Consider the following 26,221-nt stretch of genomic DNA (forward strand, 5'->3'; position numbering starts at 1 on the left):
CTTTTCATATTTAAATACATATTTTCTATCAAAGGACCCCACAATAACAAAACTCATTTTTGTGTATTTTATTTTTTTAGTTTTTATTTTTTTTAATATTTTATTTATTTATTTGACAGAGAGAGATAGCCAGAGCAGGAACACAAGCAGGGGGAGTGGGAGAGGGAGAAGCAGGCTTCCCGCAGAGCAGGGAGCCCGATGCGGGGCTCGATCCCAGGACCCTGGGACCATGACCTGAGCCGAAGGCAGACACTTAACATTCTGAGCCACCCAGGCGCCCCTATTTTTGTGTATTTTAAAATAGGGGGGGAAAGATGACCATCATCGTTAGAAATCAGCATAAAAATTAATCTTACTACAATTTAAAGTTTAATTGAAGCATTTCTTCAACGATGAAAACAACTAACATGATAGAAAGAATTGCCAAAGAGAGCTGCCTGGATCGAAGTCATGGTTCCCTTCTTTGTTCCCTCTAAGTTTCTTCATCTGTAAAGTGGGAATGATATTTACCTCACAGGGTTGTTTTGAGAATCAAATTTGGTAATGTACATAAAGTGCTTGACATGTAGAGAACATCTAGTATTAGTCAGTTTTCCTATTTCAGTAACTGGAGTTTAGTTTCTCTTATCTTTATTGAATTGGCAAAAAAAAATATTTATTTGAGAGAGTGCGTGCACGTGTGGGTGCACAAGAGCAGGGCAGGGACAGCGGAGGGAGAAGCAGACTCCCTGCTGAGCAGGGAGCCCAATGCAGGGCTGGATCCCAGGACTCTGGGATCATGACCTGAGCTAGAGGCAGACACTTAACTAACTGAGCCACCCAGGCACCTGGCAAAACAATTTCTAATACTAGCATTAGAATTTTTATTTTAAAGCTTTAGAATTTTTCTTAAGGTTAAAATTCCAAAAGGTGTACCTTCTTACTCAATCATACAACTACTGAAAGAATGTTAGGCAGAGAAATAATTTCATGGACATAGTTTATAAAACTAAAGTGCAACATTATTTGTCTAAATTTTAAAATAAACTTATTTTAATGCTACAAAAATGGCCTTCGAATTTTTTTTTTTTTTAAGATTTTATTTACAGAGAGCACAAGCAGGGGGAGTGGGAGAGGGAGAAGCAGGCTTCCTGCAGAGCAGGGAGCCTGATGCGGGGCTCGGTCCCAGGACCCCGGGACCATGACCTGAGCCGAAGGCAGACGCTTAACGACTGAGCCACCCTGGCACCCCTGGCCTTCAAATTTAAACTCCATTGTCAATCTCTAAAAAGTAAGAAACCTAGAATCATTCACATTATGGATTCTAACACTGTCCCTGCCTTGATTGGTTTCGTCACAATACTTAGCTGTGCTTCAATCCAGTGGGCTACCATCTTGACCTCTCAGTAGTAGGGGACCATAAGAAATTTTTCGAACTGAGTGGATGTGAAGCTTCAGCCAATTTCTATTACTTTATACAATGGAGGAAATTCTGTTCCAGTGACAGCCACATCTCCAGAGAGTTCCTTTAATCTCAGTAGTAAATGCCAGAACTTTAAGCTTCCCAAACTACAGAAGCATTTAGCTCAAACATGAAAGACTAATTCCTCAAGAACTATCAGCTGCATAGTTCCTCTTATTTTGTAAGACACCTTCCTCTGCAAAGAAAGGGGCTGGGGGCTACAGGTTAGCCTCAGGCCCTTGAAGATTTGGAAAAGCTGGGGGTAAAGTCTTTTGGAATAATTTTGACCTAGTTTGGGTTTACGATTCAATTACACACAATTGTGCTACCATTTTATTTTAGCTTTTAAAAAAGTTAGTTCATTTTTTGCATCATCCTGATGCCATTTTCATACATAACAGGATCCAAACAAGTCCACAAACTGCATTTGGTTGATATTCCTCTTCAAGTTTTTTGAACTTGTACTCATTTCCCCTGCCTTTTTTTTTTTTTAATGGCATTTATTTGTTGAAGAGAGCAGGCCATTTTTCTTATAGAACATCCCACGTGCTGCATTGTTTTGCCTTTCACGTAAAGTACACAATCCACTTGGAATTGGTTCATGTGTGCCATGTGATATGGAGAGCTATTTCATTTTTTTCCATGTGGATATCCTATTGCCCCAGCAGCACTTATTGAAAGATTTGCTCTTTAGAATCAAGCATCTGTCTATCTATCTATCTATCTGTCTGTCTATCTATCTATCTATCTATCTATCTATCTATCTATCTATCTAATCTATCTATCCGTCCGTCCATCCATCCATCCATCCTTCCGTCCATCCATCCATCCATCCTTCTATCCGATGTGTTTTTTGGAGTGTTGTTGTTAGGGTCAGGAGCCGATGGCCAAGAAAGAATTCTTGAGATGTCTTTGGTGCAAAAAGGTGGCTTTATTAAAGCACGGTGACAGGACCCATGGGCAGAAAGAGCTGCTGTCCCAGGATTATGAGGAGCAACTCAAATTATATACTTTTTATAACTACAAATTATATAATTTGGGGTTGGGGGGAAGTAAAGACAAGGGGACATTCCAGAAGGATTCTCATATGCTAAAGAAGACTCACAGGATACTGGAGGCCTGGCTATTGTCAAGCTAAGGTAGTTTTTCCCTCTTAGCAAGGCATTAGCATTAAGACAGTTGGGAGTTTCCTGGAGGAAGGTTATACTCCATCAGCCTCAAATATTTGTCAGTGGGCTGTAGTTTATAGGGACATTTAATTTTATCTACATTTCCTTCTGCCTTTGTTCCCCACATCCTATCCATCTATCTGTCTATGTGCAGGACTGTTTTTATGCTCTGTATTCTTTCCTATTGGACTATTTGTCTAAAACCACTCTGTCCTAATTCCTGTATATTTGTAATGAGTATTGTTACCTCGTAGAGTAAGGAGTCCCAACTTGGGGCTTTTTTAAGAGTATCCCAGCTATTTTGGACTTCTGTGTTACCATATAAATTTTAGGACAACTTGTCCGTTTCCACAACAACCTGTCAGAATTTTTATTGCTGATAGCATTGAATTTATGAAACAATTGGAAAGAATTGCCATCTTTATAATATTGAATCTTCCAATTAATGAACATGACATATGAATAAATAGAATCCTCAGACTCAAGGGAATGGGGCCTCTGCCATGGACCCCAGACCTTCTGTGGATTGTGCCCCCTTTTTCATGGAATAGAGAGTCTACTGGGTCACTGGGATAGATCACTCGGAGCCATCACTCCCTCCCTCTAGAGTACAACCTGGGTATCAGGAGCCTGAAATTCCCTGCCCAAGTGGTTTCAAACCCACTTCTAGGACCTGCACAACCCTCTTCCCCAGGGTCTCCTCCTGAAGACAGAGAAATCCATCCATGTGCACCCTTATTCCTGAGGATTGGTTAAAGGATGATCAAGTGGTGGTCAAGGGATGCAGGTGCTATGGATGGAGTTTGGATGTGTGGATTGGTGTGTCCGCATATGCACATGAGATTCCCCTCCTGGTGTGGTGTTAAGGTAGAGGCAGGGGTGGAAAGAGAGTGGGATTAGGGACAGTACCGGGCTGTGAGCCAGGGGCTATATTCCAGCACAGGATTCTGAAGAGTGCAAATCCCAAAATTCAAATCCGACTTTCCAGGTAGTTAATGTCTGTGTAGGAAAGTAGATTATGTTTTATTTACCATTTGTTGGCTATATTTATAACTTTTAAATATTTAGATGTAGGCTCTACAGGCCTCCCTTTGTGTTCTTCCCCCAGGTCCCACACAGAGTGAGAGTGGGGCTGATAATATATTGTTTTATTTTAATCTTCTTTAATTTCATTCAATAATATTTTAAGGCTCTTTGCATAAAGATCTTGAACATGTCTCAAAATTTGCTTCTAGTTCTTTGACATTTTTAATTCTTTTTTTAATGGAAAAAATCATTTTTTAAAGATGTAAACTGTTTATTTGATAGAGCGAACACAGAGGGAAAGGAAGAGAACACAGAGGGAGAGAGAGAAGTAGACTCCCCATTAAGCAGGGAGCCCGAAGCAGGGCTTGATCCCAGGACCTCGGGATCATGACCTGAGCCGAAGGCAGACGCTTAACGGACTGAGCCACCCAGGTGCCTCAACCCTCTCAGTTCTGTTAGGCAGTTTATTACTTGTGAATCTTATTTCCAGATTCCAAAATTTTATGTTCTCTTTTCCTCTACCACCTCTTTGCTCTTGTTGGTTTTATGCAATAATTTTTTAAAAGTCTCTTTACTTTTTTTTTTTAAGATTTATTTATTTATTTGAGAGAAAGCAGAAGGAGAGGGAAAGAAAGAATCCTCAAGCAGACCATGTGCTGAGCGTGGAGCCTGACATGGGGCTTGATCTCACGACCCTGAGATCATGACCTGAACTGAAACCTAGAGTCAGGTGCTTAACCAGCTGAGCCACCCAGGCGTCCCCTGCTTACTAACTTTTTAGTGGAGTTTCAGGAGGAAGCAAATGTAAATATGTATGTCTATCATCTTTACCCAGAAGTCTACCTTCTCGTTTCCAGCGCTAATCTAAAACAGCCGGTCTGTGGTCAGTGGATATCACCCTAGGGCTGTGTGCAATTCTGTGTATCTAATGGCAAAGCACATCTTTACCCAGTAGCAGTTACAGCCATTCACTCTAGGGGGAATGTGGCATTCGTAAGGGAAAGGTTTTTGCTCATCAACTATAGTTGCATTGAATGTATGCTGAACGATCGACTTATAAATTCAGCAGCAACATGGAGATTTTCTGATTCTGTGGTCAAGTACTGTGATCTAAAAGTGTGTTTGGGGACGCCTGGGTAGCTCAGTTGGTGAAGCGGCTGCCTTCGGCCCGGGTCATGATCCCAGGGTCCTGGGATCGAGTCCTGCATCAGGCTCCCTGCTCAGCAGGGAGCCTGCTTCGCCCTCTCTCTCCTTCTGCTTGTGCTCTCTCTGTCAAATAAATAAAAAAATCTTAAAAAAAAAAAGTGTGTTTGGAGGCTCCATGAAGTACTTCTTTGCATACTTTGTTCAAAATCTTTTTTCTTCCCCTGTGTGACTGTTTCTCTATAAGGCCATCATATACAAGTGATTCCCACATTTTGGTGTCCAATAGTTCTTGGTTTTCACATACAGCACAAGCGAAAAAAAAAGGGTATCAGCTAAAGGAAGCCAAGAGCTAGATGAATGAACCATCTGCTAAAAAATTAAGTTCAAATAAGATATTAGTAATGAGTAAGATCATATAGGAATACATAAGATGCCTTGCTTCTCCCAGAGGACTGACACCCAAATTGAGTGAAGCTTACTCTAAGGAAAGGGAGCGTGTCCTCACTGGTCAAGTGTAGAGCTCAATGGCAGCAGAAAGAAGAACAGACACCATAGCAAAATCAGTCAGGGAGATTAAACTGCATTAATGGGCCATTTTATTAAATGGGTAGTTGGCAAGAAAAAAAGGTTCATTCAACAAGTTGGTAACTCTAAGTTAAAGAGAGGAATTAGCTAGGTCATTAAGATGCCACACAAACTGATCTCTAGAGCTTGACCATAGCATGAATTGATTGTTTACAGAGAATTAGAAAAGGTGCCAACATACATGACTGATTGACGGACAATGGGATGTTTTGTTTCTCTTTGAAACAAAGTTGGAAACAAAGGTTTTCTTTTTTTTTCTTGAATGTAAAACTGCCCACACCTAGTTTTTTCTAATATGTATTTTTGTGTGACTATGATCATATAGACCCACGCTATTATCAGTAGGTTTCTAAATCGAAAAACAGTCAAAATAATTAGGAGAAGAAAATACACAGATGCTATTGCAATCTCTTCTTGCTTTGTGTATGGGTTTATGTCTTCTCCCAGTAAGTCAGGGGTACTTTCTTTTCTAGTGATGAGGAATGTTTTCATCAGAGCTCCTGAAATATTTCTCCCATGGCAAGGGAGATTTCCAACTAATTGAAGTGAATAAACACGCTTCTTTCCAAAGAATGTGCCATGTTACATAGAAAACAAGACTTGAAAGGAATTGTTAAGAACCATTAGCCTTATTAACATGCTATTTTTTTGATCTTGTCAAGGGCATAGGAAACTAGTCCTTTGCAGTGGAGTTCTTAGCTTTTAGGTGAGCCTGCCTCCAGGCTGGAATAATTTAGTCACCTGACTTTCCTGTAACTCTTATTATTTTTGGCTTCATGAGGCAGCATTCATGCGCGAGTGGTCCTTTTCCATTCCCCAAAAGTCTTTTGTAGGACACTGTTAATCTTTTTTCTTTCCCTACTTCTCTGCATGAAGTGTGCAAAAAGTGTACTCAGTATACTGATATACAAATAACAGATACAATTAGGATTCTATTTTTCTATTATTTGTTTAACATTTTTCTGTTATTTGTTTAACATTATGGTTTCTTGGTTTAGCAAAAGATTGCTCTCCCTCAAAACTAGCTTATTATATATCGGATCACTTGATACTGCTTTTAATAATTATGGTAAGAAAAACATTGTAAATTACCCTAGAGTCAAAACCAATATAATTGTTTTGGAAGGTCACTTTTATTATTTAAAACACTGAGTTTGTTATACTTAAATTAAAAAAAAAAAGATACTCAGAGTATATAAATTTCATGTACTAAAACACCAGGCCACATTCATATGATTTTTAATGTGCACCAACAACACCAGCTAGAAAGTTCGTTACTCGGTTCACATTTCCAAACACTCATACTTGTTTATTCTTGAAACTGGAGGGAAGAGAGAGCATCAGAAAGTTTTCACAATGCCCCATGAATTATTTAAATCCGTTTCCTGTGCCGTGAAAGCCCTGTGACATTTCCAGAGCTGCTGTTTATTTTGGGATGTGAAGGATGTTAAAATTCTTTGTGTTTAAACCACAACATTGGTGAATGGCATGGGACAAAGACTCAAGGCAGGCAATAAGTGGCCAGGCAATCCCTACCAGAAGGAAAGAAGCTATTGAATTACGGGAGTCAAGAGCAGGCAAATTCACCTGGGTTGGCAAGCTTAGCGGAGGCTGTGAAGAAAGACTGACATCCATTGTTCCTCTCACCTGCCCGAGTGTATTTGGTCTACAGAAGCAGTTGGTTTCTTGCTACCTTCATGAGTGCAGGGACTAACTGCCAAATCACATAAAGGAGAATGTTAATACACTGGTTGTAAGCTTTTATCCTGAGAGGAATACTTGCTACGCAGATGTTCAAGGAAAACACCTTGTGTTTATCAGCTATCTCATACCATATATTTTTTGACTGTTCTGTCTATATGTTTTCCTAAAGTGTTTCCCTGAAACTCACTAATCTTTACAACCCCCAATTGTAATAGCAACAGTCTAAAAATGACTTTTCTTTCTTCTTTCTTTTTTTCTTCCTCTCTTCTTTTTTAATTCAGTTTTATTTGACAGATAATGTTATACTAGTTTCAGGTGTACAACGTAATGATTCAATATTTGTATATACAGTTGACCCTTGAGCAACAGGGTTTAAACTGTGCAAGTCCACATATGTGCAGGTTTTTTTCAATAAATCCAGTATAGTACTGTAAATGTATTTTTTCCTCCCTTATGATTCTCTCTTCTCTTTTTAAGATTTATTTATTTATTTATTTACTTTAGAGGGAGCGTGCAAGTGGCAGGACAGGGGTGGGGCAGTGGAGAGAAACTCAAGCAGACTCCATGCTGTCGGTGGAGCCTGACTCAGGCCTGATCCCAGGACCCTGTTGAGATCATGACCTGAGTGGAAATCAAGAGTCAAGACGCTTAATCGACTGAGCCACCCAGGCGCTCCACTCTTCTTTTTCTTAAGGCCACCAATTCCATCAGATTAGGGCCCACTCTTATGACCTCTTTCATCTTTTATTACCCCCTAAAAGCCCTTTCTCCAAATATACTCACATGGAAGGTTCGGGCTTCAACACATAAATTTTAGGAGGGGACACGATTCAATCCATAGCAGTGGGTGATCACTGTACAATTCTTTCAACATTGCTATATTTTATGCCTTTTCATAAGAAAATGTGGAGAAAAAGGAAAGTAGATTTTAAGAGAAAGAATTGCTCTTCCAGTGATCTTTAGATACACCACTTTCCTAATACTATTTTTCAGAATTGCTTTCTGCTGAGACTATTTTTAATTTGTTCAATCCATTAAAAAATAAATCAGGTTGGTATTTTTGAGTGTCTTCCAGTTACAGAGGTATAAGAAGGTAAGAGGGAAGAACCTTAGGTCAAATAAATTAAGAAGTATTCATTGAGCATTCACGATCTGTACACCCTGTGGGGTGCAAAGACATGGAAGACCTAGCTCTTAGCTGCAGGGGCCATGCTGTCTTTGGGCAGCCCCAAAGAATGGAGCAAAGTTCAGGTCTATAGTCAATCCAAGTGAAGGATAAATACCCAGGGGTGCTGATGGTTAGCCCCAGCGTGACGCCTCCCTCCACACTCACCTCCTTCTGACTTTCTCCTACCACAGGTCCCTACACAGACTGCTGGTTGTGTGTGCAAGGCTCTCCCCCTACACCACACCTGAGTATTCCACCTCATTCATCAAGGCTCAGACCCAGCTCACTTCCTCAGAGACATTCTCCCTGACACAGAGCACAGATCAAGTTCTTTGTTATATAGCTTCAGAGTACAGTAGTCCTTTATTCGTGAGCATTTGATTCAGCTCATAATTGTATGGTCACTGGAGGGATCATTAGAGTCATGTGTAATCTCTATTTTAAACTCTATGACAACTAAACTGTATTTCCTTTTTAATTCCAATCATATCCTCAGCAATTCACAGCATCTGTTAGATAGGTAACTTAAGAAAACACAGAAACTCTAGGGTTTGTTGGTTTTTTTCTCTCAATGGGAAAGAAAAAAAAAAACCCATGTTGTTATAACCATATGAGCTATTGCCAGGATAGCTTGTTAATAAAATAAATTTATGAGAGACTTTTTTAAGTCAAAAGAAGGAAAATGTTTGTAGAATTACAGATGTTGGAAAGGAGATTTTGGGTCATGTGGTCCACCTGTTTAACTATACTGGTCGAATTTATGTCAAATTTATGAATGTCTTTAGTAAATCTTTTTAAAAGAAACTATTTATATCAAACTGTTAAAGAATTGAAATGAAATCAATTCTCTATTCTTCAGAAACTGATTATTATATAAAGCATTTCGTAGAATTCTTGATTCACAGAAATAATTATGGTAGTTATTGTTGGTACTAGCAATATTACTAGGAAACCTCCAGTTTGTAGTGCATTATTTTTAAAAGAGCACAGATTTTATTTTTTTTAATTTTTTAAAGATTTTATTTATTTATCTGACAGAGAGAGAGAGACAGCGAGAGAGGGAACACAAGCAGGGGGAGTGGGAGAGGGAGAAGCAGGCTTCCCGCGGAGCAGGGAGCCCGGCGCGGGGCTCGATCCCAGGACCCTGGGATCATGACCAGAGCCGAAGGCAGATGTTTAATGACTGAGCCACCCAGGCGCCCCAAAGAGCACAGATTTTAGACCTAAAAACCCCAGGATTGAGTCACAGCTCTGCAACTAACTGGGTACATGGCTTTGAGCAGTTCACTTAATATCTCTAAACCTTAGTTTTTTTTTTCTCCTGGCATTCAATGAATGGTAGCCAATATGGTTATAATAAAAACCACAATGAAGATGAATCAGATTGTGTTTACTCTCAAAGAGTTTATAGTCCAGTGGAAAAATAGGTAAAAAACTCCAATGCTGTGTAGTAGGGGCAACAATGGAAGCATGCCACCAAGAAGAATGGAGAGTAGCTCTCACACCTGGCCTGCTGGAGGAGGAAAGAGTTTTGTGGGCAGAGGACCACTGTGAAGTGGTTTTGGTATAATCCCAACAGAGTATTCCAAAGTCCAGTGTGGTAGGAGATGGGCAGCAGATCCTGGGGTGTGTTGTATGTCATGATAAAATACATGCATTTCACACTGTGGGTGCTGGAGAACCAGTAAAGGGCTTTAAAAGAGAAACGATCAGATTTATCTTTTAGAAAAGTCACCTGGGGAGTCGTATGGCGGGTGGCTTAGAGGGGTGAGGCGAGAGGCAGGGAGACCAGTTAGTAGGCCATTGTGATAGTCAGTGGAAGAGGTGAAGGCCTGAATCAGGAAGAGTCACGTGGGCCTGGAGAGGTGAGAATGATTCAAGAGATGGTTTAGGAATAGAGTCAGCCAGATGGGGTGATGTGGAGTACAGGGAAGTGAGGGGTCCAACATGACTCACAATGAATCATGACTGGGGCACCTGGGTGCCTCAGTTGCTTAAGCATCTGACTCTTGGTTTCGGCTTAGGTCTTAATCTCAGGGTTGTGAGATCGAGTCCCCCTGTCAGGCTCCATGCTTAGCACCAAGTCAGCTTGGGATTCTCTTTCTCCCTCTGCCCCTCCCCCTAAAATAAATAAATAAATCTTTAAAAAATAATGAATCATGACTTGCTGGAGAGAGTGGGTAGACAAATAAATATCATTCCATCAGTCAGGATAGAGAATATAGAAGGAAGAAGGGGGAGGTGGGAAGGAGAGGAAAGCTGCGGTAAAGGTGAGCGGATTTTGGACGTAGTGAGTTCGCAGTACCTATGAGCTCCCAAGAGAAAGGAGGTGTCCAACAGGGAGTGGGAATCAGGACTGGGTCAGGGAATTCCATTCTGGAGCCAGTAGTTTGCCGAGCGAAAGGGTGTGATGTGCAAGGAGATAAGTGCCAAGCACAGAATGCTGGGGATGCCAGCCTTAAGCAGGAGATAGACAAAGAACCATGGACAGGCAGAGAAACAGAAGTGAGAATAGGGTCATAGGGACCAAAGGAAGAAAGTATTTCTGGGCGCCTGGGTGGCTCAGTCGTTAAGCGTCTGCCTTCGGCTCAGGTCATGATCCCGGGGTCCTGGGATCGAGCCCCGCATCGGGCTCCCTGCTCCATGGGAAGCCTGCTTCTCCCTCTGCCCCTCCCTCCCCCTGCTTGTGTTCCCTCTCTCGCTGTGTCTCTCTCTGTCAAAACAAAACAAAACAAAAAAAGTATTTCACAAAGGAGGAACTGGGCAACTGTGTCAAAATGTGCAAAAAGGTCAAGCAACATAAGGAATGGGAAATATCTACTAAATCCCATTGTATGAAGCCACTTGGCCCCATGGCTTGTGGTGTTTCACTGGAGAGAGAAAGGGAACTGGATTGCATTGGCTTGAGAAGTCAGCGGGATGGTGGAGAGAGAGAGATCATGATGATAGAAACTCTACTGAGATGCTTGGTTGAAAAAGAAAAATGAAGAAAATTTTCAAAATGTCCCCCAAGGTATCTTTAAATGCATTTGTATATTTCCCTAAATCTGAAAGAAACAACTCCTTGATATCTGCTTCATCCAGGCAGAAAGATCACCCAAGGGACAATTTGTCCCTACCCATACAAAAATTATAGTCTCCGGAGGAAGATAAGTGCTTACCACTATTTTCTAGAGAAGACTGGCCCTAAGAAACACTACTTTGTCATTGAACATAAGGCAAAAATCCTAAACACATTTTGATTTAAAAGAAAACTATAGATTCCTAATGCTGGATCCTTCATATGGCCATTTTTGCCTTGCAGTGGCAAAATCTTTGCCTTGCAGCTCTGCTAATATTGACTTTATCATGTCTTTAACATCTGTTCTTTCTCCTTCTTTCCCACGGTCTTTGAAACAAAACCGTGTTTATTTTTAAGCATTGACTACGTATTTTTGAAGTTCACATTTAAATGTCTTGACAATTTTTATCCAAAAGAGGGCGCAAATTTCTCATGAAATATAGTACAGTATTTCACAAAATTCTCTGGCTCCTAGTCATATTTAAATTTCACAGCTGCTGTAATTTAGTGCAGAAACATTATTTCTGTGGCATATGCATATGAATTAAGTCCCATTGTGTGAGTGCTAATTAAGAACCTTTTGCATCTTGAAGAGTAGTTTCAGGGAAGAGCCAGACTAAGTTGGAGCCAACATTTTTCTATTTTGGGTAGCCAAATCAAAATAAGATAGGCATTTTAAAATCAAACATTAAATGGGATTTAAAAAACCCAGTTTGTTTACAATCTTCTAATTTTAGGGTGTATTTCCATTCTACCACTGCTCAAAGAACAAGTAGTGAAGTAATACAGTTCAGACCTTGTTTGTGGGTAGTTAATAGTGAATGAGGGGGGTTTTGTTTTGTTGTGTTTTGATCACAGCTGGAATTGTTCACATTTTAAATACTCAGTATGTATGCCTGTTCTCACATACAAGTAGCCATATGACTTGTGATCTCAGCTCTTCCTTGAGGTTGAATCTCACCATGACTTGGATACGTTTTCTCAGGGAAATGATATGCCAAAGGTGTGCTGAAGTTCTGGTGGGCTTCCTACATGCAAGTGATGGAAATAGAAGTGCAAAGAGGAGGTCATTTTTTCTTTTTATTATTATTATTTTTTTAAAGTAATCTCTACACCCAATATGGGACTTGAACTCATGACCCCGAGATCAAGAGTCACATGCTCTACAGACTCATGAGCCAGGCAGGTGCCCCAAGGAAGTGATTTTTTCAATGGTAGTAATGTACTCTAGATATTTCTTACTTAACAGAAATCCCCTTAGCCAAATTCTGTCCTTAAGAGGTATAGATTAAGGCAGAACCTCACTCCACAGATGGCACTTCCAAATCTGAAAATCCTATGCATTTATTAGCTTACTCTTGCTTCTATAACTGGCTTCTCTATCTATAGTACCTAACTGGTAATTTGCTGGTGGAAGTAACAATGAACACTTATCTAGGGGAAACAACACCATTTTGATTGGCTTCTAGCCCTCAGAATGAAACCAACTATGAGTAGAGAATCACTCAAACTTTATTTGTGAATTGATTAGACACTGAGGACTATGAACTAGGACTCAAACAACTATATCCTCCAATGGCAATGTGCAAGTAGCACTAAATGAGAGCAAAAGCTAAATTCGTGGTCCCTATTTATGCACCAGTCTACAATGACATTGCCAGCTGCATGTGGATAAGGAACCAAAAGACGAGAACCAAGCATTATTTCCAGTTTTCATTTAATTACAAATCTAAGACCCGTTGCTAAATTATTTCTAAGAATTACCAACAAGTGCTTGTACTTACCCTTCTTAGATTATCACAGAGTGCTATAATTTGATTTATCACATTGAGTTCTGCTTGTGTCTGGTCAAAACTTCCCTTCATTATGCACACCATCCAATAGCAAGGTCGATGTGTGTACTCATCTGGAGATTCCCATGCTGACGGAGAAGTCCCGCTTCCTCCTTTTGTGACTGAAAGATCTAATCTCATCTTCTTTAGGGCACAGCCCAGACCACATTTCTTTTCTGGATTTGGGGGGCCCATGACTCCTCCTTTTCCTCTACCCTTGCTAAAGCCAACACCCTTGTTCTGTTGTACCCCTTAGGGCAACACCCCTAAGCCCCTTAGATTTCATTCTCTGTAGACTCCACCAAGAAGATGCTTTTAAAATACTCAACTTGTTGGATGATGCCAAATTTTGTCTTGCTTTTCAATAATAGAAACCAGATCAATCAACGACCAAAAATGTTTAAGGATAGCTGTGTGAGAATGGAGGGTATGAAAGAGTCAAAGACACAAACACATCCTATAACAATACGGAGGAGAGACTGGGGGCGCTGGTGATAAGACTGGATTTTGAATCCGTTTCTGCATTCACTATTTATATTGAGACATTTGGGAATATAGCATTTTTTCAATATGTCTTCTCTGAAATGACCATTTTCCAGTTGATACATGACTTTTAAAGGCTTGCCACAGTCATTGGTATAAAACTCATATACTGAAACCAATTTGTTTAGAAAATGAATCTGATTTTGTAATAAAAGTTAAAATTTCAGTCAGAAACTGCAGCCGGAAGAAGGCTATTGCATTACATAAGGGCTTTAATAATATATAAAAGTAAATAGGTAAGAAAAGCTAACTACGAGATGGCTTAATTTCTTATTGATGTTATATTTTCTACTTTTCCAGAATATTATCATGACAACTCTTGCATATTCCTTTTTTTTTTTTTAAGGAAAACTGTGAAAATAAGAAGATGCTCATTATTTTGAGCTCAAATGCTTATGATTCTTTTGGTTCTTATTTAGCTTTCAAAGGATAATCTTGATCCTTTAACAAACACTTGCCTTTAAGAACTGCACTGAAATCCAGCAGGATATATATTAAGTTACAAAAGACTACCTCTTAGTTGTTAGTCTGGATTAGATAGAAAACACATGGCATATTTGAAAATATCAGAAAAAGCTAAACAAAAATTAGGTGCTGGCTAGCGCTTCTGAATGAAAAATGATATTCTTAAAGTTGGCTCCCTTTGTTACCTGTAAAACTATCATCAAACCTCTAGCTTAAGAGCCTGAGTAATCGAGTTAAATTTCGTGTTTGTTGGAATACTGTGTCTTTCCGTGGACACTGACAATATCAGTTTACTACCTATGACACTTTTTATTTAGAACTGGAAGCGATATGCAATCCTTTTAAACCTTGGAGTTTTTCTCTGTCTCAAATAAAATCTTAAAAAAAAAAGTAAAGTTTGGAGGTTTGGGCACTTAGGTTCTTTTGAGTGTGTTATGTTTAATAAAGCTTGTTCACAACCATGGGCATAGGAAGGTCCTTGCAGTTGACAAGTGAGGGATTTGGAATGCGGTGTGGAATAGCCCCGTGGCACCATGGCCCCTCGGCCCCTCCCGCACAATGAGAACTCGGCAGCTGTGCATGATAAACCTGGTTCCAGCATTAATCTGCTGTGGGACCTTCTACAAATTACTTAATTCCAGCCATGAGAATAAACACTGACACCAATGCCGTGGCATAGATCTAAGGGAATCAGGCTGTTTGCCCATAAAACTGAAACTCGCTTGGTCTTTCCTTCCTAACATTTGGGACAGGGAGGAATTTGGAATGACCAGGTTGTAGGCCACTGTTCTTTGCTTCCCATTAAAGAGGCACATATAAGCAAGTGACCATGAGTAGGAGGGAGTGGGGCAGCTGGGGTAAGGATGAGCAAAAGGTAAGTGAAATTTGAGAATGAAGGGTAAATCCCTGGAGCGGTGAGGAAGATTTCTCGGTGATTCTAACTCACCTGCTGGTTTCCGATGTGGATGGACCACAACTGCATCACACTCTAGCTATTTGTGTTCTGTTTGAACCTTTCTTTCTCTCCTATTCCTTTCCCTTTGTCTCTCCTGTTCCTTCTTATTTTCCCTTTGGCAACACTGTTTGAAGGGAAGGAGGAAACAATATTCTCCTACTGAATTTTTTATTTCCTCCTTCTGTGTTTAGAGCCAGGCACAATTCTACAGAACCTCTTCAGCCCATTCACAATGGGCCAAAGTAAACGTAAATTAACAAAGTAGTGACAGAGCTGGGACTGGGTGCCAGGTCCTTGAAATGCCAGTCCAGGGCTGTTTCCATACCTTGCACCCGAGTATGATGATAAAAAAACAAAACATGACAAAAAACTTCCAACATTGCACTGACTTTATGTTTTTCATTTGTAAGAATGATATTCTGTTTGTTACTTTATAACCATAGGAATTAGGGCAGGAGGAAGATGTGATTGTATTCCAGCTGGAGCTGGAATTTCATCTATGTAAGGATTATTTGATTTAGACTATGAATGTATGTGCTTTAAAAGTCAGTTTTAAAATGTAGTCACAAATGTGGTTCATCTTTGGCCCTGCTTGGCCAGAAATAAAATACTGTACTACTAGAAATATGCATGCTATATTCAGTAAATAATTTAAAAAAAAGCTGTAGTTAAAGTAAGAGTCATAATCATAACCATAGTTTTTTTTTTTTTAAAGCCATAATCACTAAAGACCCCCATTCACATTTGTTCATTGGTTAGGTTAAGCAAGCACCAGTATATATATATGGGGGTCTAACATCCACCCTTTTGAGAAGTCACCTGCCTGGAGACTGAGAGTCAGCTAGAGCTTTCCAGGTGACGAGAAGAGTGCCATTTAAACTAGGGAGGATTGTGGAGATGTATGCTACTTAGAGTTGAGCTTGGTTTCCCCTAAGCTAGTAAAACCAAGTGTCTTGAAAGTCAAAATTAATTGGATGTTAGGAAAAAGGATACAAGAAATTGGTGATCCTAATCTGTGAGTCAAGTTGCCAAGTAGCAATTCTCACTAGATTATAGGTAGTCAACTCAGTTTACAAACAGAGCAAAGCAGGGGTACCTGGGGGGCTCAGTCGGTTGAGCATGCAACTCTTTTTTTTAAGATTTTTAAATTTTTAAAAAAAATTTTAAAAGATTTTTATTTATTTATTTATTTGAGAGTGAGAGAGAGCACGAGCTGGAGGTTGGGGAGGGAGAAGCAGGCTCCCCACTGAGCAGGGAGCCTGAGATGCTGGGCTTGATCCCAGAACCATGAGATCAGGACCTGAACTGAAGGCAGAGGCTTAACTGACTGAACCACCCAGGCGCCCAATGTGTTTTTTTTTTTATTTTTGAGTAATCTCTACACCCAATGTGGGGCTTGAACTTAAAACCCCGAGATCAAGAGTCCTGTGCTCTGCAGACTGAGCCAGCCAGGCACTCCAGGCATGTGACTCTTGATCTCGGGGTTGTGAGTTCAAGTCCCATGTTGGGTGTAGTGATTACTAAAAAAACAAAACAAAACAAAAAACCCCAGCAAAACCAACAAATGAGAAAACATACTGCATTTTCCTAATTTCATATTGTGTGATTCCAAACCATCTATAGAAAAAAATTTTAATGATGAATATATTATTTATATATGTATATACAAATGGGTTTTAAGAGAAAAAAAAGCAATTATTTGAGGATTAAGTTGATCATTTGAAGTATAAACTAAGGCCCCATATTTGTTGCAAGATTATAATTTGAGGGAATATGACTTTCTCTTCATTTACTTGAAAGAATAAATAAAAATAGACAATTATAGTTTTTGAGAGTATGCTTAACATTCCATCTAATACGTAAGTTGTCCTTTTAGACCAATAAATTAAATTCAATGACTATTCATCGAATGCCCATAATACTGTATATACAGTTTTATAACATTGGTGTTTTTAAAAATTAATTAATTAATTAATTTTAATTTAAATTAACATAATGTATTATTTGTTTCAGAGGTACAGGTCTGTGATTCATCAGTCTTATACAACACCCAGCACTCACCACAACACATACCCTCCCCAACGTCCATCACCCAGCCACCCCATATCCCCACCCCACCCCCACTCCACAACCCTCAGATTGTTTCCTGAGATTAAGAGACTCTTATGGTTTGTCTCCCTTTCTGGTTTCATCTTGTTTCATTTTTCCCTCCCTTCCCCTATGATCCTCTGCCTTGTTTCTCAAATTCCTCATATCAGTAAGATCATATGATACTTGTCTTTCTCTGATTTACTTATTTTGCTTAGCATAATACCCTCTAGTTCCATCCATGTCGTTGCAAATGGCAAGATTTCATTTTTTTGATGGCTGCATAATATTCCATGTATATATATATACCACATCTTCTTTATCCATTCATCTGCTGATGGACATCTGGGCTCTTTCCACAGTTTGGCTATTGTGGACATTGCTGCTATAAACATTGGGGTGCACGTGCCCCCTGGGATCACTACATTTTTATCTTTAGGGTAAATACCCAGTAGTACAATTGCTGGGTCGTACGGTAGCTCTATTTTTAACTGTTTGAGGAACCTCCAGACTGTTTTCCAGAGTGGCTGCACCAGCTTGCATTCCCACCAACAGTGTAGGAGGGTTCCCCTTTCTCCACATCCTCGCCAACATCTGTCGTTTCCTGACGTGTTCATTTTAGCCATTCTGACTGGTGTGAGGTGGTATTTCACCATGGTTTTGATTTGGATTTCCCTGATGCCGAGTGATGTTGAGCACTTTTTTATGTGTCTGTTGGCCATTTGGATGTCTTCTTTGCAGAAACGTCTGTTCGTGTCTTCTATATAACATTGGTGCTTTAATTTATTTGATCCTATTCCTCTCATCTGGAAATTAACATGAGGATAATGGAGTTTTATTATTTGCTTTTCTCCTCGACAGTATACAAAACCTAGAAACTAACAGACAGAATATCATTCAGGTTGCTTAAACAAATTTCACTGGCTGCTTTATGTACCATGTCAAAAAATTACAATATAATCTTTCACATAGTGTTTTGATTGGAAAACAAAACATTGCTTAACTCTTTAGGATTACATATGTGGATGAATTGCGTGGTGGGGAAGTCGTTGACTTAGGGCATATTTGTTTGTCAGAAAGATTTATGTCCCAAATCCTAGAGGTGTGGCAGTTTGTAATAATCACGGGCAAAACTTGACATCAACTTTGTTCTTTAGATCTTTTTATTAATTCTTTACAAACCCTAAATCAAACATAGAAACAGCTATTGCTATGAACCACGAAAAGGTGTGTCTATTATGTCTACCATATTATCAGCATACAATTCTCTTGTTATTTCCTTTCTTTTCATGTTACTATTCAAAAAGTCATTTATAAAGATGACTCTGCATTAACCTGAAAAAAAGCCTCCTACTAATGTACTCGTAAATATTTTATCGGGAGATAAATATTGAGGAGAACCTGTATTAAATATGACAGTTTTCAACTTCTAAATAGTCAAACTTGGCTTGTAATTCAGATTTTTCTTCTGCACTACACTTGGATGACATGACATCAACTTTGTTCTTTAGATCTTTTTTTTTAATTTTTTATTGTTATGTTAATCACCATAAATTACATCATTAGTTTTTGATATAGTGTTCCATGATTCATTGTTTGTGCATAACACCCAGTGCTCCAAGCAGAATGTGCCCTCTTTAATACCCATCACCAGGCTAACCCATCCCCCCAACCCCCCTCCCCTCTAGAACCCTCAGTTTGTTTTTCAGAGTCCATCGTCTCTCATGGTTCGTCTCCCCCTCCTACTTAGATCTTTTTATTAATTCTTTACAAACCCTAAATCAAACATAGAAACAGCTGTTGCTTTGAACCACGAAAAGAGGGGCTTGATCCCAGGACCCTGAGATCAGGACCTGAGCCGAAGGCAGACGCTTAACCGACTGAGCCACCCAGGCGTCTGGACAAAACAGTTTTGAGGCAGGCTGCCTGTGGCATGGGACCCTGCGCCCACACTTGGCTCTCCAAGCTGTCTGTCCTCGTGCGGGGTTGCAGCCACACAGGGGAAAGGGCATCTTTCCTGAATTTGCACAAAGCTACCTTAGCCAGTCGGAGGCCCTAAAATATAATTATTTCTCTCCTCTTAAATAGGAAAATACTTTAAAAAAGAAACACCTTTCACAATCCACTTTCCTTCCAGGCCCCACAACCATTTCTCTCCTCTCTTCAAGGAGCTGCTTACACTTCCTGCCTCCAGTTCTCCCTCCCATTCTCCATGGACCCTACTCTGGTCTGGTGTGTGTGCCCCCCTCTCCCCAGAACCGCCCCGGTCAAGGAGCTCTTCCTTCTTCAGTTTGCCATCGGCTTGTCCCCTCAGCAGTGTGTGACACCATTGATCACTCCACTTCTTCCTCCTTAAAAAAAATTTCTTCACGCTGCTTCCAGAGTCTGTGCCCCAGTTTTTCTCTGCCCTAGATGGCTGTGCCTTCTCAATCTCTTTTGTTGGTTCGTCCTCGACTCCTAGAATAGCTCTTTCCCATCTACCCTCAGCCTGAAAGGATCCGGCTAGTTTCGTGGTCGAAATGCCACCTGACCACCGAGTAGTACTCCAAAGTGTACTTTTTAAGCCTGAAGCTCTGCCCTCAACTCTGGAATTGTAGATGCTACTTGGCTCCTCCTCCTGGCTGTCCACTGGGCATTCTAATACTGAACTCTTGTTTCCACCCCTAAACCTGCTCATCTAGAGCTTTCCTCACCTCGGGGAAACAACTCCACTCTTCCAATGCCTGAAGCCAAAACCCCGATGTCTTCCTTGACCTGCTCTTTTTCACTCATACTTCACAGCCCATCATCAGCAAATCTTGTCAGTTCTACCTTCAAAAGAGATCCAAACTGCAAAATCTGGCCATCGCTCACCACTGCACTTCTACCAGCTTGATCAAAGCCACTGCCATCACTCAGCGGGATTATGGCACCAGCCTCCCAACTGGCATCCTGTTTCCCAAAGTGACCTCCTGTTCCCAAGTGATCACAAAACCTTCCAGTGTCTCTCCTTTGCAGTCAGAGTAAAAGCCAAAGTGGTTAGGGTTTACAGAGCCCTCCACAAACTGCTGACACCCCACACAAGTACACACTCACAAACACATAAAGATGTGTGGGCACACACACAGACCCACAATGACACATGAACACACCGACAAGCACACACAGAGACACTCAGATACACACGTGGGCATACAGGTGCACACACACAGACCCCGTTCTCTGACCCCATCTCCCACGACGCTCCCCTTCACCCTCTCTGCTGCAGCCACACCAGCCCCTCCAGTGTTGCTCAGACAAGGCAGATGGGCTCCCCGCTCCGGGAATGCGCTGCAGAAACCTAGCCACATGGCTAGCTCCCTCTTTCCTTCAGGTCTCTCCCCAAAAGTCATCTTCTCAGGGAGGCCTCCTCTGGCCACATAACTAAAATTTAAAAGCCAACCTCCCCCCAACACACACTTGGTAGAACACCCCCACACCCACTGACTTAATTTCTTTCTCCTTAGCACATATCGTCTGATAAACTAACCATTTCTCTTACCTTACTCTTGTCTCCTCCAGTGGAATGTCAGCTATATTTGGGTGGAGATTTTGTCCACTTCGTTCACCATATCTACAACATGGGAACGGATGTCTGGAACGTAATAGCCCCCCAATAAGTGCATTTTGAATTGTTTCAGTGAATGAGTAATGCTGTGCTTAACGTGAAAGCAAAAACCTGAACCATATGAGCCATTTGAGGATCTCATGGCAACGAATCCTCAGCTCTTACACTGGCTTCCCCAGGCTCTTCGAATCCCCGTATGTCAAACCGACCGCCTGGCTGTAGCTTTTTCAGGCCACTATTCCCATAACAATTGTTCGTTCCTCCCAGGTTTCAGTGATGTTCAGCAGTCTCTGACTGCCTCTGCTTTCTCAATCATTCCTCAAATGCACCTCCCACAAGGTCTATGACAGCTGGGGATGCCCTCCAGGATATGGGAGAGGAAATGGAACACAAAGGTCAATGGGCAGGAAAACTTGCATTTTGGGCACATCTAGCAAATAAAACATAATGTTTGGTGATGAGGTGATTGTGGTTACAAGTTTGTTTTCCGAAACTTGGACAATCAACTCTAAAAGAAAAAAATAAAGAGGAAATTGATGGTGCTGACATGACACGAATGCTTAATTCCATCATTGTTTTCCACCTTTTCCTCATCTCCCCAAACATGAACTATTGCTTTTTAGATACATTAATTCTCCAACGCTCTATATCTATATATCTGAGAGAAAGAGAGGGCTAAAACAACGCAGGGAGGCAGAAATCAGTCAATGGTCCTGCCTCTCTCTCCTCATTCCACACATACATACAAGCTCATCTGAAAAGTCCTCTTCATCACCTCCTACTCTTAATCACTTTCACTCCCAATCAATGTTTTTTTTTTTTTTTTAAGATTTTAGTTATTTATTTGACAGAGAGAGAGACAGAGAGAGCAGGAACACAAGCAGGGGGAGTGGGAGAGGGAGAAGCAGGCTTCCCGCGGAGCAGGGAGCCCGATGCGGGACTCGATCCCAGGACCCTGGGACCATGACCTGAGCCGAAGGCAGACGCTTAACGACTGAGCCACCCAGGCGCCCCCAATCAATGTTTTAAAGAGAAAGCATCCGAGGCGCCTGGATGGCTCAGTCAGTTGAGCGTCTGACTCCTGATTTCAGCTTAGGTCATGATCTCTGGGTTGTGGGGTTGAGCCCCACGTTATGGGGGGCTTTACGCTCAGCAAGAAGTCTGCTTGAGATTCTTACCCTCTGCTCTTCCCCCCCACTTGCAGCGCGCGTGTGCGCGCGCTCTCTCTTTCTGAAATAAATAAATCTTTGAAAAAAATAAAGAGAAAACATCTTCGTTACTACATGTCACTCTTCTTTCCCTTTTACTTCCATGTCTCTACTTCTCTGATACATACACATCTGCCTCCCTGATATCTCAGTGCAATATTCCAAACTTCTCTCTTCCCACACCCCTGTTTTTCTCTCATAATCAGATAAGAGGAGGTAATGTCTGGAACTTTTTTTTTTTTTTAAATATGGAACGCTTCAAGAATTTGTGTGTCATCCTTATGCAGGGGCCAGTGCTAATCTTCTCTGTATTCTTCCAATTTTAGTATCTGTGCGGCTGAAGTGAGCACTTGAGTTTTATTTAAGCAACTCTACACCCAACATGGGGCTTGAACTTATGACCCTGAGATCAAGAGCCGCATGCTCTTCCGACTGAGCCAGGCAGCCGTCTCTGGAACGTTTCAGTATTTGTATTTTTTTATCTTTAAAAACATATCTTTAAGTGCCCTCAGAATTGGAATGACTAGGATATCACTTAAATATAGTAAGAACGTGAACTTTGGAGATAAAGAAACTTGGGTTTTAAAGTGATAATAATTATATAGTCAGATGGAATAAGTATTGCGAGGATTTGAAAAAACAAGATCCATCCCTCCCTGCTGTGGGCATGTCCGTGGGATATAGCTTTTCCAGAAACAACTCAGAAGTACCTAGTGAAAAATGGAAAGCAAAAAACTTTGCGTTTTACATCTGAATGGGACCCTTTCCTTTGTTTTATTGTAACTCACTCTTTAGCTAATATGGGTCAAAACTTCATCAGAAAACAAAATAAACGTAAGAGAGACAGTCCATAGCAAGGTAAATACCATACACCACAGAAGACCCCCAATTCAGGATAGTAAGGGAAAACGGTGGGTGCTCATTAAATTCTAACTGGCTGAGAGCATAGTACAGGACTCAAAGCATGGAAAAGACAGAACTAACAGAGTACTCTAATGAATTTTTTATAATGTGTGTGTGTACGTACATATATATACAGACATATGCACGTACATTTCTTCATCTACACACAAACACAAATGCATTTAAAAAAATAATATTTTATTTATTTATTTGAAAGAGAGACAGCAAGAGCGAGAGACGAAATGCAAGCGGGAGAGTGGGAGAGGGAGAAGCAGACTCCCAGCTGAGCAGGGAGCCCGATGCGGGGCTCGATCCCAGGACCCTGGGATCGCGACCTGAGCCGAAGGCAGATGCTTAACGACTGAGCCACCCAGGCGCCCCAAACACAAATCCATTTTAAGAAAAGTGTTCCAGACACTTCAATGAATCAGCATTGCCCGGGACATTGTTTGTTATTTTTAAGTGAAATTTTTTTTAAAGATTTTTATTTACTTCAGAGAGAGAGAGAACACAAGCTAGGGAGACAGGCAGAGGGAGAGGGAGAAGCAGACTCCCCGCTGAGCAGGGAGCCGGATGAGGCTTGATCCCAGGACCCTGGGATCAAGACCTGAGCCAAAGGCAGACATTTAAACAACTGAGCCACCCAGGCGTCCCCCATTGAAACATTCTGATACAGTACAGCCTCAGAGGATACCAAATGCCAAAATAAAAACACTGTTTCCTCATAATTTGCAGAAAAATTATATATTTATACATATATACACACAAGTATATGATTAATGATGCAATGATGAGCACGAGTGTTCATTCTCATAATACTATCACTCTGTAGCTTTCATGCTATGGAGATTATAAATATCATAGAATTAGTGTAGAGCATTAAGATAAACAGTCTTAGGGAAAAGGGAAGGAAAAAGAACACAGATATGCTATTTTACTCTCTTAGTATCGGCATTAATGTCTTCTCTAACATGGTGTAACATTATTTGGCTCCTGGGTAGTTGTTTTTTTAGTTAATACTATATTTATCAGGACTTCAGTTTCTTCCCACCCGATTAGCAGCACCCACCTCACTGGAATCTAGGAAGGAGCTAATGTATACTGAAACCAAATTTGATGCCTAGAAAATCCTTGAGTTGTTAAGAGGCACACCTGTGTTGTTTGGCAGGTGAGTTGAATCTCAAGAATTTCTGCAAATTTCCTGTTTAGTCAGCTAAACTGGTTTCACTCCTATTGAACAACCCTGGGGGGGTCCTCTATTTTTTCTTAATAACCATAATAATGCCAAAGAAATAACTTCCAATGCTAATCTCAGTGATTTAGGTCTCAAAAGTGGAAAGGTTCAGAATATATTTCAGGACGTTAGCTGCCTCCATGTCAAATTTATTAATTTATAGATAAATTAGCATTTTCATATTGGAAAAAATCTAGTTTTTTTGTAAAGACCAGATTATTGTTAATTAAGATGTTACTTTGAATAATTTGGAGAAGTAACTTTCTAGCTGTATTCACCTTATATTCAAATTAAGGGTAGATTGTCCCGAATAATTAAGTAAAAATTTCAGTGAACTGAATCCTAAAGAAAATAAGGAAACATTTATCAGTGGAAAGGTACTCTGTAAATGGGTTTGCAGATTAACTGCAAAGGTTATTTGGGACTCTATAATCTTAAAGTGAAACAGGCCATTTATTTAGAGATTTTAAAAAATCTCTATTCAGTCTGTTTTCATTTTCTAGATATTCTTATGTTGAATTACGTTTTTGTCTGTACTATGTACTATGTTCAGGTTTCTTCTGACTAAACAGGTTTTGAAATGCTTGCGACAGAAGACATTTTAAAATAAATGCTTGATTCATTACATAATATTCTTTAGGTACTAAAGGAAGTTAACGTTTTCATCTTTTGGTCAGGCATTTGTGGGCTCTAAAATAGAACTTTTTGGCAATTATGCCGTAGGTGCCAGGGAAGAAAAAGAAAAGAGTTTAGGTTGTCCAACCTCATACAACGGACAAAGGATAAAAGTAAAAGAAATGAATCAAATCCACAGGCGTGACGACCCTAGTCTGTTTCAGCGGGCAAAGGAGCTAATAGTGCTGTCATCCAGCTCTTAATTTATGGATCCCTTAAGGTATTTTCAACCCCTTTGAAGTTGAAATTGTGGGCTATAGTCTCTACAGTAAAAGAATATTTCTTTTTTCAAAGTTTTCAACCAAGAGATTAATAATCTTTCTCTCTATAATGCACACCATCTGCTTTACTAAACAAACACTTTATATGCATATATATGCATCTCAGCCAGTCAGAGCTGTGGTTCCCAGCCAGATTATACATTAGAAGCTTTGGAAAACTCACTCCCAGAGCTACCCCTAGAGATTCTGGGCTTAAATGATCTGGTGATGCAGCAGAGAGAGAGAAAGTCTTTCTTGGAGTTCTAAGTTGGAATTCTGAATTTATTTCCTCTGGAAACTATGTTGCAATGGTGATCTGGGTTTATGGATTTTTTTTTAAGATTTATTTATTTATTTTAGAGAGAGACAGAGAGAGTGAGCCCACATGAGCAAGGGGAGGGGCAGAGGGAGAGAGAGAATCCACAAGCAGACTCTCCGCTGCGCATCAAGCCTGCACAGGGGCTCGATCCCAGGACCCTGGGATCATGACCTGAGCGGAAATCAAGAGTCAGCCACTCAACTGACTGAGCCACCCAGGCACCCCTGGGTTTATGGATTTTTTTTTTTAAGTACAATAGGGAAAGCTACATAATCTGTTAAATAAACATTCAGGGGCTGGTCTAAAACACCAAACCATTCTTCATAGTTCTTTCTTTAAAACAAACAATGAGTTTTTGGTTCCAAACAATGAAATTTATAACCAACCTATTGAAAAATTAGAAACTGCTTGAGTCTTCAGAGTCACAATACTATACTTTTTATGTGTCAAAAGTGACTCAGGGTTTTGTCTGGGAAAAAAAAAAAGAAAGAGAAAGAATCAATAAATCTAGTGAGTACCTACCAGGAGGAAGACACAAAGAGACTCTCAAACAAGGCTCGAAATAAAGTACAAAACCAAAATTTGTGCAATTTTGAATTTTAGGAAACTCCATAGGGAATGTCCTGGTTCATGACTTTTTGTGTTTTCTGAATAGTAAACTGCTTTAGAAATAGGCATATCAGTCAGAAAAGAATATGGCAGAGAAATAATAGTGGAAATACGCTGGAGGGCAAGAAATGAGATGATAAAAGCTTGTTAAAAAGGCAAATCGTACAAAAGAATAGTGGATACTTTGTAGTCAATAGTCAAAGGTGATCAATTTGAATGGCAGCAAAGATGAGAAAGATGAGGG

The 26,221-nt window shown here is 40.3% G+C and overlaps 1 protein-coding gene and 1 non-coding gene across 3 annotated transcripts in view; one reads left to right on the top strand and one right to left on the bottom strand.

The window, feature by feature from the left end:
* Window positions 1–26,221, top strand: part of CLDN10 (claudin 10) — a 106,256-nt gene that overhangs the window by 55,475 nt on the left and 24,560 nt on the right. The gene's annotated exons all lie outside the window — the stretch shown is intronic.
* Window positions 22,220–22,327, bottom strand: LOC114215896 (U6 spliceosomal RNA). The gene has a single exon (XR_003610652.1). It is a non-coding gene; the product is annotated as a U6 spliceosomal RNA (small nuclear RNA).

The sequence above is a fragment of the Eumetopias jubatus genome, unplaced genomic scaffold (assembly GCF_037043125.1).
Source record: "Eumetopias jubatus isolate StellerSeaLion01/CBP00866 unplaced genomic scaffold, mEumJub1_p1.0 scaffold_3, whole genome shotgun sequence".
NCBI classification, from domain to species: Eukaryota; Metazoa; Chordata; class Mammalia; order Carnivora; family Otariidae; genus Eumetopias; species Eumetopias jubatus.